Source organism: Papio anubis, chromosome 9, assembly GCF_008728515.1.
Source record: "Papio anubis isolate 15944 chromosome 9, Panubis1.0, whole genome shotgun sequence".
Taxonomy (NCBI): Eukaryota; Metazoa; Chordata; class Mammalia; order Primates; family Cercopithecidae; genus Papio; species Papio anubis.
In genome coordinates, this window is record NC_044984.1 from 17,816,851 (window position 1) to 17,834,044 (window position 17,194).

Genomic DNA, 17,194 nt, shown 5'->3' on the forward strand with positions numbered 1-17,194 from the left:
TTTTGCCAACAAGCCACTCTTACGTATATACCATAGGAAGGGAAATGGAGAGAAAACTAATTTCCCTTAGTATAAAGAATCTCAATTGTCTAAGAAAGCAAAGCTTTCTTCTCCAAATAAGTCTAACACACACACACACACACACACACACGTATGTATCTATCGAGTATCATTTTTCTCCTGAAAGATCTCTTATTTCAGATGACCTCAAATTGAGAAATCTAACAAGAATTGATTTTAAAAAATGTTTTGGCATTTGGAGAATCTAAAATTTCAAATTTAACAAAAGAGTAAATTGTCTTCTCACTTCATCTGGATGAGAATCCTCTGCAGCAGACTGAGTATGAGAAATAGAAAGTTTTCCCTTTTTACTAGATTATAAGCAGAGGAGATCCAGGAGTTAGACTATATCTCCATTTTGATAGATTTTGTTAGAGTGCTTTAAACAATAGAATTTTTTGCTCAACCACATGTAGGGATATATGTTATATAGTATGTATTGCACTAGCTACTTGCCAACTCATTTCTAAATTCTATTCTAAATATAGAGATTAAACTGTGAAGCTGGGTGGGTCCAAAAAAAATCAGCTTATGAAATAAAACATGGGGCAACAATTATGTTCCCGAAGCAGCAGCTACTAAATATCCTTCTAAGTCTATTCAGTGGCTAAGCTGAGAAACTGATGATTAAGGGCACCAAGGTTTTGGTGTCTTGCTAGAAAGGGATAATCGGTGACTCTGTGTTGCAATGGGTCCAGTAGATCCAAGGAACCTAGAAATGCAAAATTTTATGATAATTACTAAGACATTAGAAAAATATTTATAAATGTACTAATGCCTCCAACTAACGTAAGAACTTTTTTCTAAGCTAAGAAAAAATCTAAATAACCCAAGTAATTTAACAAAGAGTGGGTTCTTTTATAAGTAATCGTAAAACAGAAAGATTAAAACGAGCTGTTTGGGCATTCCTGGAAGGTTTAGCAACAAGAAATGTGGGTCAAACACATAATCTGAAACTGTACGGAGTTGGTTTCCGCTACTTACTAGCTGTGTGGTCTGGACTAGTCCCAAATTCTAAATTTTAGTTTGCTCTCCTGTAAAATGCAGATGATGATACAGAGTAAATATCCCTTATCAGAAATGCTTGGAATCAAAAGTGCTTCTGATTTCCGATTGTTTCAGATTTGGAAATATTTGCACTTCAGATTTTAGATTTTTTCATATTTTGAAATATTTGCATATACATAATGAGATATTTTGGGAATGGGACGTAAGTCCAAACACAAAATTCATTTATATTTTATTCACTCCACATACACATAAACCTGAAGGTAATTTTATACACTATTTTTAATAATTTTGAGCACAAAACAAATTTTGTGTACACTGAGCCATCAGAAAGCAAAGGTGTCATCATCTCAGCCACCCGTGCGGACACTCTGTGGCTGTTTAGCAGCACCATCATTCCTCACTCCAAATTTACACACTACCAATAGGCAGTCATTTTCTTACACTTACTCACACATAATGGTAAATACACCATTTGCACAATGAAAAAACGATGTGTTCAGGGTAAATAAGCATCCCAGCAACATCACCAGAATACCTATATCAGCTGTCAACAGCAACAGCAAACAGCAGGCTTTCAGCCTCCACCTCCAATTCTATGTTTTGATTAAAAGGTTACTGTACATCACATTTTATTTTTTTTAGATGAGAAGACACATCAGAAGCAGTTGAGCAACCAGGAACTGGATTCTCTAGGGATGACAAGGCATTCTGCCGAATGGCTTTTAAAAAATCTTTCCCCGAGAGTCATCTGCCTTATTAACAAGGTTTTTCCATCCCAGGAGCCTGCCTTGGATTTTATGAACTGACGCGAGTTCCTGTTCTGTTATGAATACACACTGCTCTAGTCCTTCAATAAGCCCATCACATATTTTCATCATGCTGCCTATAGATACTTTTTCTGCAAAATTAACAATGTCCTCCTCATATCATGGTCACCTTGATTCAGAACTATTTCAGCTATTTCACCATCAGTCAATACATAAACAACTGGAGCCTTATTAGTGATGTTAAAACTTCTTCAATGGACACTTCTGCCACTTACTGACAAAAACTCCGAAGGTATATTTTCTGTATACGTCAAAGAAGTCAGACATCTATTTTTCCTCACTTGACATACAAAACCCTCCAAAGTCACCACCTTGTTCATCATCATGACTAAACATAGTTGCAGGACAGAGGTTGTGCCAGGCACGCACAGCTGGGTCTTTTGTCATGCATTCCAAGTGTTGGTAGCAGTACATATGACATCCTTCGTGATAAAGTGCTTTTGAAAACCTTCCAAACCCACATCTCTGTTCATTCCTGCTAACATGCTGTTCAAGTAAGTGTTTTTATATTTACTCTTCATTGATCTAAGGATACCTTGGTCACATGGATGAATTAATGAAGTCTCATTTGGTGGAAAATACATAGCATAAATATTATTATTTTATTATTATTATTGTTGATGGGGTCTCACTATATTGCCCAAACTGGTCTCGAACTCTTGGCCTCAAGTGATCCTCCTGCCTCAGCCTCTCAAATTGCTGAAATTACAGGAGTAAGCCACCACACTTAGCCTTTTTTGGGGTCATAAACATTATTTTTGATGAGAATTTCAGCTGGAAATAAGCAGAACACTTGTCAAATAATAACAGAACCTTACAGTTGTCATCCAGTCCAGTTTCCCTGCAGTGACCATGAGCTGCTGGTACAAAATGTTCACAAAAACAGTCAGAAAAGATATCCCGGTTATCCATGCCTGTTCGTTAGCATAATTGTGGACTTGTGAGCAATTCAATCCTGAAAATCAGTGAAGATGCAAGTTTTTGCCTATCATGACAAGTTTACATTTATGCATGCCTTCTACCTTGGCACATCCCAGCACAGTTACTCTGTCCTTGGCATCCTTAATTACTGTAGGCACTGTCTCATCAGTTGGAGTCTGTGTCTTTCTGGGCCAGTAACACCAAAACAGTGACATTTCATCAGCATTACAAACTCATTCTGACATAAGATTTTCATCCAGTGATGACCTTGGTAAATTTGTCAATGAACTTCCCCACTACTTCGTGATCAGCAGATGCAATGCCATCACAAATCTTTAAACATTTAATGCCATGTCTTCTCAAATGTTTACAGCCATCCTATTGAATAGTCACCGTTCACTTCAATTTTCAGCTTATTGTGATAGATCTTTGCTTGTTTCATGAGCATACCATTAAGTGGCATGTGCTCCCGGTGATGCTGATGGATCCACTCCTTCAATACATAATCAAGATCTTAATTTGAGCTTTATGCAGTGTTTTTTTTTTTATTTTTCATTAAATTCTGCTGATCACTTTCAGCATAGAATTTCAACAGTTTTCCTTCTTTTTCTTCAGGTCATATAGAGTGGTCATTCCCACACCATAATCTTCTATAAGACATTTCCTGACTGGGTGCAGTGACTTCTGCCTGTAATCCCAGCACTTTAGGAGACCGAGGCAGGTGGATCACCTGTGGTCAGGAGTTCGAGACTAGCCTGGCCGACATGGTGAAACCCCATCTCTACTAAAAAAAGAAAATACAAAATTTAGCCAGCCATGGTGCCACGTGCCTGTAATCCCAGCTACTCAGGAGGCTGAGGCAGGAGAATGCTTGATCCCAGGAGCAGAGGATGCAGTGAGCCGAGATCACGCCATTGCACTCCAGTCTGGGCAACAGAGCGAGACTCCTTCTCAAAAAAAAAAAAAAAAAAAAAAGACATTTCTCGCTTATATCACTGTTGATTTTCTCCAATGGTTCGACTTTCTGTGCTATACATAAATGCTTCCTCTTCTTATCGCCATTACACATAGGTGTATCTGCAGGCTTTTTCCGACATTTTCAACAATATCTTCACACCACAGAGCAGAGAATAATCAAAAGAACACAGTGGGTAATATGCATAGGTCTTGACTCTATGTGGGGCATTGTGAAGAAATTGCCGTTGGCACATTTGGCCTGCATGCGAGCCATTTTATTTTCTTCAAGAGCATGCTTGCGTAGGGGAATCTGGGTGTGTATGGAAATGATGTATTACAGCTGAAGGGGACTGGGAGGGTCTTTTTCCCCTTGGACACAACAAATAAACTGTGCGTTGTGCACCTGAGTTTTGGCTACAACCCATTACATGAGGGCAGGTGTGAAATTTTCTACTTATGGCATTATGTTGATGCTCAAAAACTTCTGATTTTAGAGCATTTTGGATTTCAAATTTTTGGATTAAGGATGCTCAACCTGTACCTAAATTTCTGAAGAATTTGCAATGTTAAACAAAAAGTGCAATGTGATCCTGTAGATCCAGCTACTCAGGAGGCTGAGGCGGAAGGATTGCTTGAGCCCCAGGAGTTCAAGTCCATCATGGGCAACATAGCAAGACTCTGCCTTTAAAAAAAAAAAAAGCAACTTGCCCAAAATGGATATTAATTTAATAATAGCTATCATTTTAACTAGAGCTAAGATGGCAATGGTGTTGGTAAAAATTTTAAGTCCTAAATAAAACTCTCAGAAGAGAATACCTTCACTATTTACTATAAAATATAAGCACTCCAATAATCCTGGGGCTAGTGGATGGTGTTTATCAGCAGAAAAAGTAAAAAAAAAAATATATAATCTTATCTTCAAAATATAATCTTACCATCTGAGTAACTAGTTGTGAAGAAGCCAGGTAACATAAAGCCATCCTGTAGGCCAGGGTTTCACAGCCTTGACACCATTGACAGCTGGATCAGATGATTCCTTGGTGTGGGCGTGCTTGCCCTATGCAATATAGAGTATTTAGCGGCATCCCTGGTCTCCACTCCCTAAATGACCTTCTCATTTATGTCAACCAAAAATGTCTGCAGGCATTGCCAAATAACCCTTGGAGGGCAAAATCATCCCGGCTCAGAACCAGTCTTGTTAAAGGGGAATGCCATGTGAATGCTCTGTTTTATGCTGTTCTGAGCCCTCTGATAGTAACTTACAGCTGGAGTCATCATTTTATGTGGCCTAACATTCAACTAAGTAAATAAGATGATTAAAGATAAGTCAACTAATCAGTTTAGATGTTTACTTGAGAATTAAATGACTTGTATTTAAAGACATTGGTCTTAGCATTATAAAGAAATGGTTCTGAATCCAAGCTCTCATACTGTGTTCTATCTATATAACCAGGGACAAGTTACTTATGTGGGTCTTAGTAAAATGAAAATAATAGTACTTAAATGATACCAACAATAGTAGTAATAGTACTGACTATATTTATGTTGCTGGGACCCAGGTCTCTTGTAGATAATATTCACAAAGCTTAACTGCTGACTAAAATGAACACTTTATAGCTTGAGATGATAGTGATGATAAATTTTTTTAACCAGTTTATGATTAACATATGACATGCCATGGATATTTAACATATATGATTGGATGTACATGGCAATAAGTTCACACCTGTGAAACCATCAAACTCTCATAACTATCAATGTAGTAAATTTATCTATCACCTCCAAAAGAATCTTCTCACCCCTATAATGTTTCTTTTCTTTTTATGGTCGCAGCACTTAATATAAGACCTATCCTCTTAGGAAGTATTAAGGATACAATACAATACTGGTAATAGTAGGCCCTGTGTTGCACCGTAGATTTACAGAACTTATTCATTTTGCATAACTGAAACTTTGTACCCTTTAACCAACATCTCTCCTTTTCCCTTCCCCCTGCCCCTGCTACTTTCTGCTTCTATGTGTTTGACTATTTTCCAATCCACATGTAAGTGAGATTGTACAGTATTTGTCTTTCTGTGTCATGTTTATTTCATTTTGCATCATTTTCTCCAGGTCTATTTTTGTTGTTGCAAATGGCAGGATTTCTTTCCTTTTAAAAAAAATGAATGATATTCTATTGTGTGTATATACCACATTTTCTTTATCCATTCTTCTGTTTATGGATATGTATGTTGTTTCCACATCTAGGCTAACGTAAATAGTGCTGCAATAAGCATGGGATTGTTTCAAAATTCTTTTCAAGATCTAGATATCAATTCCTTTGGCTATATATCCAGAAGTGAGATTGCTAGCTCCGATGGTAATTTTTTAAAAATTTTTTTAGAAACAGCCTTCTTGTTTTCCATAGAAGCTGTGCCAATTTACATTCCCACCAACAGTGTACAAGGGTTTTATTTTTCCACCACATCCACTCCAACACTTGTCCTTTCTAACAGGTGTGACATGATATCTCATCTCTGATGATCAGTGATCTTGAGCACATTTTCATATAAATCTTGGCCATTTCTATGTATTCTTTAAAAAAAAGTCTATTCATGTCCTTAGCCCATTTTAGAAACCGGATTGTTTATTTGTTTTGTTACTGAGTTGTAGAAGTTCTTTATAATTTGAGGTATTAATCCCTTATCAGGTATATGGTCTGCAAATATTTTCCCTTACTTTATTAGTTGCCTTTTCAGTACAGAAGTTTTCAGTTTGATATAATTCCACTTGTCTGTTTTTTATTTTGTTGTCTATGTTTTTGGTATAATAATCAAGAAATCATTCTCCAGTTCAATGTCTAGAAACATTTCCCCTGTTTCTTCTAAGAGTTTTATTGCTTCCAGCTTTACATTTAAGTCTTGAATCCACTGAGTTGGTTTTTGTATATTATCTACAAAATTTATTTTAACGTCCTGAGTCTTTTCTAAGAACACTTAGCTTAAAACACAAATACATTGTATAGTTGTACAAAAATATTGTATGTCTTTATATCCTTATTCTATAAGCTTTCTTCTATTTTTAAAAGTTTTTTTAAATTTTTAAACTTTTTCGCTAAAAACCAAGAGATAAACATAAATTAACCTAGGCCTACACAGGGTCAGGATCATCAATATCAGTCTCCCACCTCCATATCTTGTCCCACTGGCAGATCTTCAGGGGCAATAACAAATGTGGAGCTGTCATCACCTATGATAACAATGCCTTCTTCTGAAACACCTCCTGAAGGATCTACCTGAGGCTCTTTTACAGATAACTTTTCTAATAAGTAGAAGGATTACACTCTAAAATAATAATTAAAAGCATACTATAGTAAACATTAAATCAGTAACATTATTTATTATCATTATCAAGCATTATGTACTCTACAAAATCATATTGCTCTATTTTTATACAACTGACAGCACAGTAGGTTTCTTTACATCAGCATCAGCACAAACACATGAGTAATGTGTTGCACTATGACACTGTGATGGTTACAATGTCACTAGGCAATAGCAATTTTTCAGCTCCATTACATTATAGTCTTATGGGACCACTGTCATATAAGCAATTCATCACTGACTGAAACATCAATATGCAACATGTGCTTGCATATTATATGGTAATCAAACATATACATTTCAGTTGAGTAGCAGCTACAACTGGAATTATGGTGTCGTGAGATGTAATTGTGTTCAACTTTAACAGACACTCCTAGTTCTGCAAAGTAGTTGTACTAGTCTACATTCCCACTAGCAACGTTTGAAAAATCTGGTTCCTTCATATTCTTACTGAAACTTGGTATTGTAAATCTTTTTTAGCCATTTCTTGGTGTGATGTGACATCATAATGTGGTTTTAAGTTCCACATTCCTAATAACTAATGAGGTTGAGCATCTTTTCCTCTGTTCATAGACATTCTTGATACCTACTTTTTGAAGCTTATTCAAATATTTTGCCCATTTTTCTATTAAGTATTTTGTCTTTTTTTTACTACTCTATTGTTTTCATATATTGTAGATAGCAGTCCTTTAATAGGACTGAAAATACCTTCTCTACTCTGTACCTTGCCATAAAAAATGGCATCTTTTAAGGAACAGAATGTTTTGATGTTACTATAGTTCAATTTATCAATTTTTCCCTTTTTGATTAATGCTTTACTCCAGGTGCACTGGACTCCTTGCTGCTCCTCATCACACCAGGCACTTCCTACTTCTTTACTGCCTACTTGCATACATATACTTATATAACTCACTCCCTTCAAGTCTCTCTGTTCAAATGTGCCCTTTTCAAAAGGGTCTTTCCTGGCATATCTATACAAAATAAGAACCCTTACCTACCCTGCCCTACCCCTAGTATTTCCTACTCCCTGTCTTTCTTTTTATCACCCACCACTACCAGATGTACCATTTATTTATTATCTCTCTTCTCCACCCACGTATTACAATGTAAGCTCCATGAGAACTGTACATTTGTCTACTTTGACCAATCCCAAGTGTCCGGAACAGTACCTGACATAATAAATCTCCAAAAAATTTTTTTTGCATAATGAATGAATAAACAATGCCTAAGTATAGATTTATTATTATTTATCTTTCTCCTGGCTCTGTATGCTTTTTTAAAATATGAGTGTTCAAATCTTTGTTCAATTCTGCCTCCTAATTCACTTTCTAGTCTACATTGTATATTAGGCATGTCAGAACTTTTAGGCCTTTTTCACATCTTCTCACATCTCTTAAATATTTTCTGCCCCTATCCTTACTATACTACTTTCAGAATTATTTCCTCGGAGCTGTCATTCAATTAAACAATTCTCTCTCCAACCTTGTCTACTCTACCGTTAATTCATCCTTGACATTTTTATTTTAATAACTACCCCTTGTATTTATATAATGTTTATTTGGTGATTTACAATCTGTCTGCTGTTTCCTTCTGAAGCTGTGCTCTTGTTTTGTGCATTATCTTATTTCTCAAGTGATAATTTTTGAACATTTTAGGCACACTTATTTTAGAGTTTTTCTTAGATAATTTTGGTTCTTCTTAGGTATGAATACTTTCATTTATTTCATCTGTTTATCTTGTTGCATGATTTGTCATATTTCTCATATTCAGTGGGATTTATCATTTACAAAAGTTACATGTGTCCTGGACTATAGAGGTTGACCACTGTGGATTAAATTTATATTTTCTTCTGCTAAAGTTTTTTAATGTTCACTGGTTTCAGAACGGCTTTTATGACATTCTTAGCTGCAAATTTCTGCACTATTTGGGAGATAAATTTTGGCTACTATTAAAGCACAGCTTGGGCCAAGATGGGAGGATTAGGCCATCTCTACTATTTTAAAAGTACAAAGCATCCCCAATCTCCATCAGGAACCTGCACTGGAGTTTCATACGAAAGTCCAACTATTAATGGAAATATAGCATCTTCCAGGCATTTTCTTTTGTGCATATATAGCTCGGATATCCAATGTAAATATTCCATAGGTAATTGCAAATAAGGCAAGAGTGCTCAGAGGGCAAGTCAGAAAAAGTGAATTGAATTTAACATAATATATGTTATGTGACAGTCTATTTTTAATGAAATATTTGGAATTATTTATTCTAATAGCATAATTACTATTTGCTTAGAAAATTGGAAGACAATGCAAAGTCCGTCTGATTTGTTATTCTTTCTTGCACTCAAACTTCCAAAGTCATTTAGTAAACCTTTATTGGCAGTCTACTGCATATAAAGCACTATTCTACATTTGTAAGTATAACAATCATTCCTGGATAAAATCCGAGCATTTCTATATGAAAGAAGAAATCAGAGAGTTGGAGAGCTTAATAGTCAAATAATCAATGAGAAGAACCACAACTTCTTGGGAAAACAATTTACCATAGTAATGATCTGTTGACCTCCATTTACAAAACTAATATTATTTAATTTTCCTATTTATTTTGGCTGTTTATTTATCAGAAGTGATAGATTTGTCGTGATCTACTTGCTTTCTTGCCCGGTTGCTATTGTTAATGAAGGCAGGCATTTTGTAAGACAATTGGACAGGGATTGGGAATAGTACATGGCTAAAAAATGGTACAAAGTTGATTGACTCTATTAAAGTTCTGCACCATGAAGTTGGCCTCATTAGAAACCTAACAAACTGAGCTAAATAGCTATAAGCAGAAGCTTTTTTTAAGGAAAAGACTTATTACGTTGCAGCAGATAAAAAGGCTATCAGCAGTACCATAGCAGATTCTGATGACTCTCTAGAGGGAGGTAATTCTGTCCACATTATCCATAGTTGTAAAAACACCAGGGAGTTGGTATCTGAACCTGATTCATGATGAAAAGACTTAAAGGATGAAGACCTGGGAGCCAGTAAGATGAATAGTACAAGCCACCAACAGTATTTTTGTAGGGATACTTCTGTATTTCAGAGCACAGATTTTTATATTAGAATTACTGGTAGCATTATCATTCATCATTACAAATGTTTTCTTAATATCTTCTGGGGGAAAAAAAGTACTGGAATTTCTTGTACCTAAAACATGTATTAAAGCATAAAGCAAGGTTGAATTAGGACCGTGTCTTCCTGTAACATACATCAGCATTTTTATCAATCTTGACCATGTCATAGTCCTCTTAAAAAACAAAACAAAACAAAACAAAAAAACAGCCAAAATAAACACTGAGCATATGCAGTAGAGTTAAAATATTAAATTTAAAATTTTTTGTTTTCCAATCTAATCCCAATATTAGCAGAAGGATTTTTTAAATTATTTGGTTAAATCATTGGAGTGATAATCCACTGCTTCCTAAATTATCTGAGAACTGATTGTGAAACTGTATAATAACCAACTTCCTATACAAGTTCCTTCCTTCATTTTCTACATACTCTTTGGCTGAAGAAATAATAAATTAAAGGAATTAAACAGCAGGCAAAACTTAGTAATGGTTGTCATTCCAATAGCTTTCTTTAATGGGGGGCTATGAAACCATAACAAAGTACATTATGCACTGTGAGTAGGCCCTCAATGGCTATAAAAACCTTGGCTAGAATGTCGTTGTTACATCCATTACATTTCTTATTTAGGTAACTTCAAATTAAGCAATGCAGTGAAGCTATGCTGGGACACAATGAGTTATGTGTACCAATCTTAAATTTGAGGATAATATTTTACTACTCATCCCACCATCTCCAAATGCATTTTTATTTCCTTCATTTTCTTTCTCTTCTTCCCTCAGATTATCTTCAATTAATTCTTGAGTACAAATTAACATACTCATTCATTCAATTGTGGTGTATTTAATGCCTACAATAAGCCAACCACTATACTTAGTGAAAGAAAATAAGTAGCAAAAGCAAAAACAGTTCTTTTTTTTTTAATACTTTAAGTTCTAGGGTACATGTGCACAATGTGCAGGTTTTTTACATATTTATACATGTGCCATGTTGGTGTGCTGCACCCATTAACTAGTCATTTACATTAGGTATATCTCCTAATGCTATCCCTCCCCACTCCCCGCTCCCCACAATAGGTCCTGGTGTGTGATGTTCCCCTTCCTGTGTCCAAGTGATCTCGTTGTTCAATTCCCACCTATGAGTGAGAACATGCGGCGTTTGGTTTTCTGTTCTTGCGATAGTTTGCTAAGAGTGATGGTTTCCAGCTTCATCCGTGTCCCTACAAAGGACACGAACTCATCCTTTTTTATGGCTGCATAGTATTCCATGGTGTATATGTGCCACATTTTCTTAAACCAGTCTGTCACTGATGGACATTTGGGTTGATTCCAAGTCTTTTCTATTGTGAATAGTGCCGCAATAAACATACGTGTGCATGTGTCTTTGTAGCAGCATGATTTATAATCCTTTGGGTATATACCCAGTAATGGGATGGCTGGGTCAAATGGTATTTCTAGTTCTAGATCCCTGAGGAATCGCCACATTGTTTTCCACAATGGTTGAACTAGTTTACAGTCCCACCAACAGTGTGAAAGTGTTCCTATTTGTCCACATCCTCTCCAGCACCTGTTGTTTCCTGACTTGCAAAAACAGTTCTTAATCTCAAAGACTGCAGCTGAATGGAAAACAGGGAAGATAATCAAAGAATCATACAAAAGTATGAAAATAATTTCTATAAAATGAGAGGGCTATGGTAATAAGAAAGCTTATAATAAAGAAATTTGAGGTCATTAAAAAGGGCTTCCCCAAGGAAGGGACATTTGTGTTGAAATTTGAAGAGTGACTAAAAGTTGCCCAGGTACAGAAAGGAGACAAGAAAGAGATTAACATATACAAGAGTCCTGTATAGAATTACCAATTGACTGATGCTAGAACTGCAAGAATTTAGATACATGAGTTCTATTCCTGAGACTAAGGCAAATATGCCCTTATTTTGAACTATTCAAGGTCAAATGTTTTCTAAATTGGATCCAGGAGAAATCATTTGTTTAGTCATTAAATTCTTTTATTTCAGAGTAATCTTTGCAAGAAGAAAGAAAGAAAAACATTCTAAGTCTATTATAGGTAAAGACCTCACCATTAGAGGATATTATAAATACCTCTATGCAGATAAACTAGAAAACCTAGAAAACAGATAAATTCCTAGACACATACACCCTCCCAGTAGTGCACCAGGGAGAAATTCTATCCGTGAAAAGACCAATAACAAGTTCTGAAATTGAGGCAGTAATAAATAGATTACCAACCAAAAAAATAAAAAACAAAACAAAAAGCCCAAGACTAGATGGATTTATACCTGAATTCTACCAGAGTTACAGAGAAGAGCTAGTACCATTCTTACTGAAAATATTCCAAATGTTTGAAAAGGAGGGATTCCTCACTAATTTATTTTGAGTCCAACATCATCCTTATACCAAAACCTGGTAGAGATTCAACAAAAAAAGAAAACTTCACGCTAATATCCTTGATGAATATTGACTCAAAAATCCTCAACAAAATACTGGCAAACCAAATCCAGTAACACATCAAAAAGCTTATCCAACATGATCAAGGTAGATTTCATCCCTGGGATACAAGGTTGGTTCAACATATGCAAATCAGTAACTGTGATTCATCACATAAACTGAGCTAAAGACAAAAAACCACATGATTAGCTCAATAGATGCAGAAAAGGCCTTCAATAAAATTCAACATTCCTTCATGTTAAAAACTTAATAAACTAGGTGTTGAAGTAATGTATCTCAAAATAATAAGAGCCAGTCATATTTGACAAACCCAGAGCCAATATCATACTGAATAGGCAAAAGCTGGATGCATTCCCCTTGAAAACCAGCAAAAGACAAAGTTGCCCTCTCTCACCCCTTTTATTCAACATAATATTGGAAGTTCCAGCAAGGACAATCAGGCAAGAGAAAGAAAGAAAACGTATTCAAATCAGAAGAGAGGAAGTCAAACTATCTTTGTTTGCAGATGTCGATCCTGTATCTAGAGAACCCCATTGTCTTAGCCCAAAAGCTTCTTAAGCTGATAAGCAAATTCAGCAAAGTCTCAGGATACAAAATCGGTGTGCAAAAATCGCTAGCATTCCTATACACCCACAACGGGCAAGCCAAGAGCCAAACCATTAATGAACTCCCATTTACAATTGCCACAAAAAGAAAAAAAAAAAAAACTAGGAATACAGCTAACAAAGGAAGTAAAGGACTTCTTCAAGGAAAACTACAAACCACTGCTCAAAGAAATCAGAGAGGACACAAACAAATGGAAAAACATTTTATGCTCATGGATAGGAAGAATCAATATCGTGAAAATGGCCAAACTGCCCAAAGCAATTTATAGATTCAGTGCTTTCCCCATCAAACTACCATTGACATTCTTCACAGAATCAGAAGAAACTATTTTAAAATTCATATGGAACCAGAAAAGGGTCCGAATAGCCAAGACAATCCTAAGCAAAAAGAGCAAAGTTGGAGGCATCAAGCTACTCAACTTCAAACTATTTAACAGGGCTACAGTAACCAAAAATGCATGGTACTGGTACAAGAACAGACATATAGACCAATAGAACAGACTAGAGAACCCAGAAATAAGGTTGCACACCTACAACCATCTGATCTTCAACAAACCTGACAAAAACAGGCAATAGGGAAAGCATTCCTTATTTAATAAATGGTGATGGGAGAACTGGCTAGCCATATGCAGAAAATTGAAACTGGACCTCTTCCTTACACCATATACAGAAATCAACTCAAGTTGGATTAAAGACTTGAACATAAAACCCAAAGCTATGAAAATCCTAGAAGAAAACTAGGCAATACCATTCAGGACATAGGCATGGGCAAAGATTTCATGATGAAGATGCCAAAAGCCATTGCAACAAAAGCAAAAATCGATAAATGGGATCAAATTAAACTAAAGAGCTTCTACACAGCAAAAGAAACTATCAACAGAGAAAATAGACAACTTCAGTATGGGAGAAAATTTTTGCAAACTATGCATCTGACAAAGGTCTAATACCCAGCATCTCTAAGGAACTTAAACAAAATTACAAGAAAAACAAAAAACAACCCATTAAAAAGTGGGCAAAGGGCATGAACAGATGCTTCCCAGAAGAAGACATATATGAGGCCAACAAACATATGAAAAAAAGCTCAGCATCACTGATGATTAGAGAAATGCACATCAAAACTACAATGAGGTACCATCTTATGCCAGTCAGAATGGCTATTATTAAAAAATCAAAAATCAGATGCTGGTGAGGTTGTGGAGAAAAGGAATGTTTTTACATTGTTGTTGGGAGTGTAAATTAGTACAACCACTGTGGAAGACAGTGTGGTGATTCCTCAGGGACCTAGAGGCAGAAATTCCATTCAACCCAGCAATCCCATTACTGGGGATATACCCATAAGAATATAAATTGTTCTGTTATAAAGACACATGCACATGTGTGTTAATTGCAGCACTATTCACAATAGCAAAGACATGGAATCAACCTAAATGCCCATCAATGATAGACTGGATAAGTAAATTGTAGTACACATATACCATAGAATACTATGCAGCCATAAAAGGGAACGAGATCATGTCCTTCACAAGGACATGGATGGAGCTTGAAGCCATTATCCTCAGAAAACTAAGGCAGAAACAGAAAATCGAATACCTCATGTTCTCACTTATAAGTGGCAGCTGAATGATGAGAACACACAGACACATGGAGGAGAACAACACATACTGTGGCCTGTTGTAGGGTGAGGGGTGGGTGGAGGGAGAGTGTCAGCAAGAACAGGTAATGGATGCCGGGCTGAATACCTGGGTGATAGGATGATCTGTGCTGCAAACTATCATGACACACATTTATCTATGTAACAAACCGGCACACCCAGCACATGTAACCCTGAACTTAAAATAAGAGTTGGAATTTTTAAAAAATACAAATAAAATTTAAAAATAAAGACCTCGTGATCACCCAAGGAATAGATCCAGGAGTTTTGCACCCTTACCTGCACAGCTTGGTACATATGGGTTTTTCTTATTTTTATTCTCTGCACTATGATTTGGTACCAAGTTATAAATAAAATATGATGGACTATTTTGGTTTGATATGTGATTGTACTGTAGTTGGCATTTTATTTCTACAATTTGTGGACATTTATTGTAGGAAAGCATTTTAAAATGAAATGTAAGAGAAAGTGACTGTTAAAGTTTCCTATAAAAGTAAATGGATTTCTTTCAAGAAACAAATGATAGTACTATTGTAAAAAATTATCAATATGAGTCATTTCAAACTGCTTTTAAAACTATTGACTTTTATTTTACATTGATGTGACATCTAAATGATCATTTTACTCTAACATCATCAAGCAATCCCTTAAATATGTATAGTATCATAACAAAAGACCCTATACATATATAGTTTACCTTGAGAAATATTCACAGCTAATTTCTTAAAAAAATACTTTGAGACAGTATTCCTTTGAAGAATAAATATTAGGTAATGCCATTTTTTAAAGGTTGTTTTTGTAGGTAAAAGAATGAATAAAAAAGACCTGAACACTATAAAGCAACAAAAATTTCTATCACTTCTATGTACATATATGTATATGTATGTGTAGATGTATGTGTGTATATATACACACACATACTTCTCTGTATATAGAGAGACAGAAAAAGAAAAAGAGAAGCTTACAATGCCACAGAGATGAATTATAATTTAGGGTATATTAAATCACTCAGTGTCTTCCTTTAGTTAGTCAATAGTTAACTTCTCATGCATCTATGTTTATTGACCAGTTTTTCAAATGGGTTAAATCAGAAAATACAACTTAGCAAATGTTAAGGCTCTAAATAGCCAAGTTAGACAGAATATACATAGTCCTAAAAATAATTTTGTATCTATCATATAGCTGCATTTCACTGATTCATTAACAAATTTTATTAAGCTCCTACTACACTAAGTCCTGGGAGATCCCAGCAATAATCACAAAACTCTTAAACTATCACAATGGTGCTTAACAATTTTTAGAATTGTACAAAAAGTGACAAGCTTTTTCTTTAGATCTTAAATGGAACCAAGAACATACAAAAGCTGTACTGATATTACTTCTTCCCCCTTTCTAACTACCATCATCACCTTGTATAATGAGATAACAAGGAATTTCATAAATATGGCCTAACCACTATACTGCGGGATTTTACAATTCAGTAGAAACAGGTTAACAATTATTATTTATATTTGTCTGCTATTTTACAATTCAAAAAACACGTCACATGCAGTATCTCATTTGGTGTATGTGTGCTGCTATGGTTACCCATATAGAGATACCATTATAAATTGATAACATTCCTATGAAAATCAACAGAATAAGAACTTCTAAGTAAGACACACATATACAGCAAAGTATATATCCAATGCAATTCAAAACTGAAGAAAGATGAGGTAAAGCCTCATGAGTGTACGGTTCTACAATACAATCAGCACTGAAACATTTTGAAAAAGAGATGAGATTTAAGGATACGTTTAACTAACAAAAAGAGTCCACTTAATAGGTTCAAGAAAGGAAGTTCAGGAAGACATTCCAAGGACAAAGTGCTATTTTGGAAAAGGCACCGAATTTTATAATAAAAATTTATGCTAAGGTTTACAACCATGCCGCTTGTCTCATTCTGTAGTGCCTCCAAAAATGTTATTGAGATCAATACCAGATTCTATAAATGAACAATAAATAAGTCATCCAATATTTCCATCTCACTTCTTTTATTTCAGGGTTTTAAATCTTTTAAGAGTATTTAAAGGAAGCTGACAAGCAAAGTCATCCAAACATTTCCATAACTAATCTTGTTTTCCAACATATGATGTAAAACCAATGAATCACAGTAACTAACTCAAATAAGTGACCCAGCGTCATTCCTATTATGAGAACAGGCCATCTGTTCATTGTCCTCGAAAGCT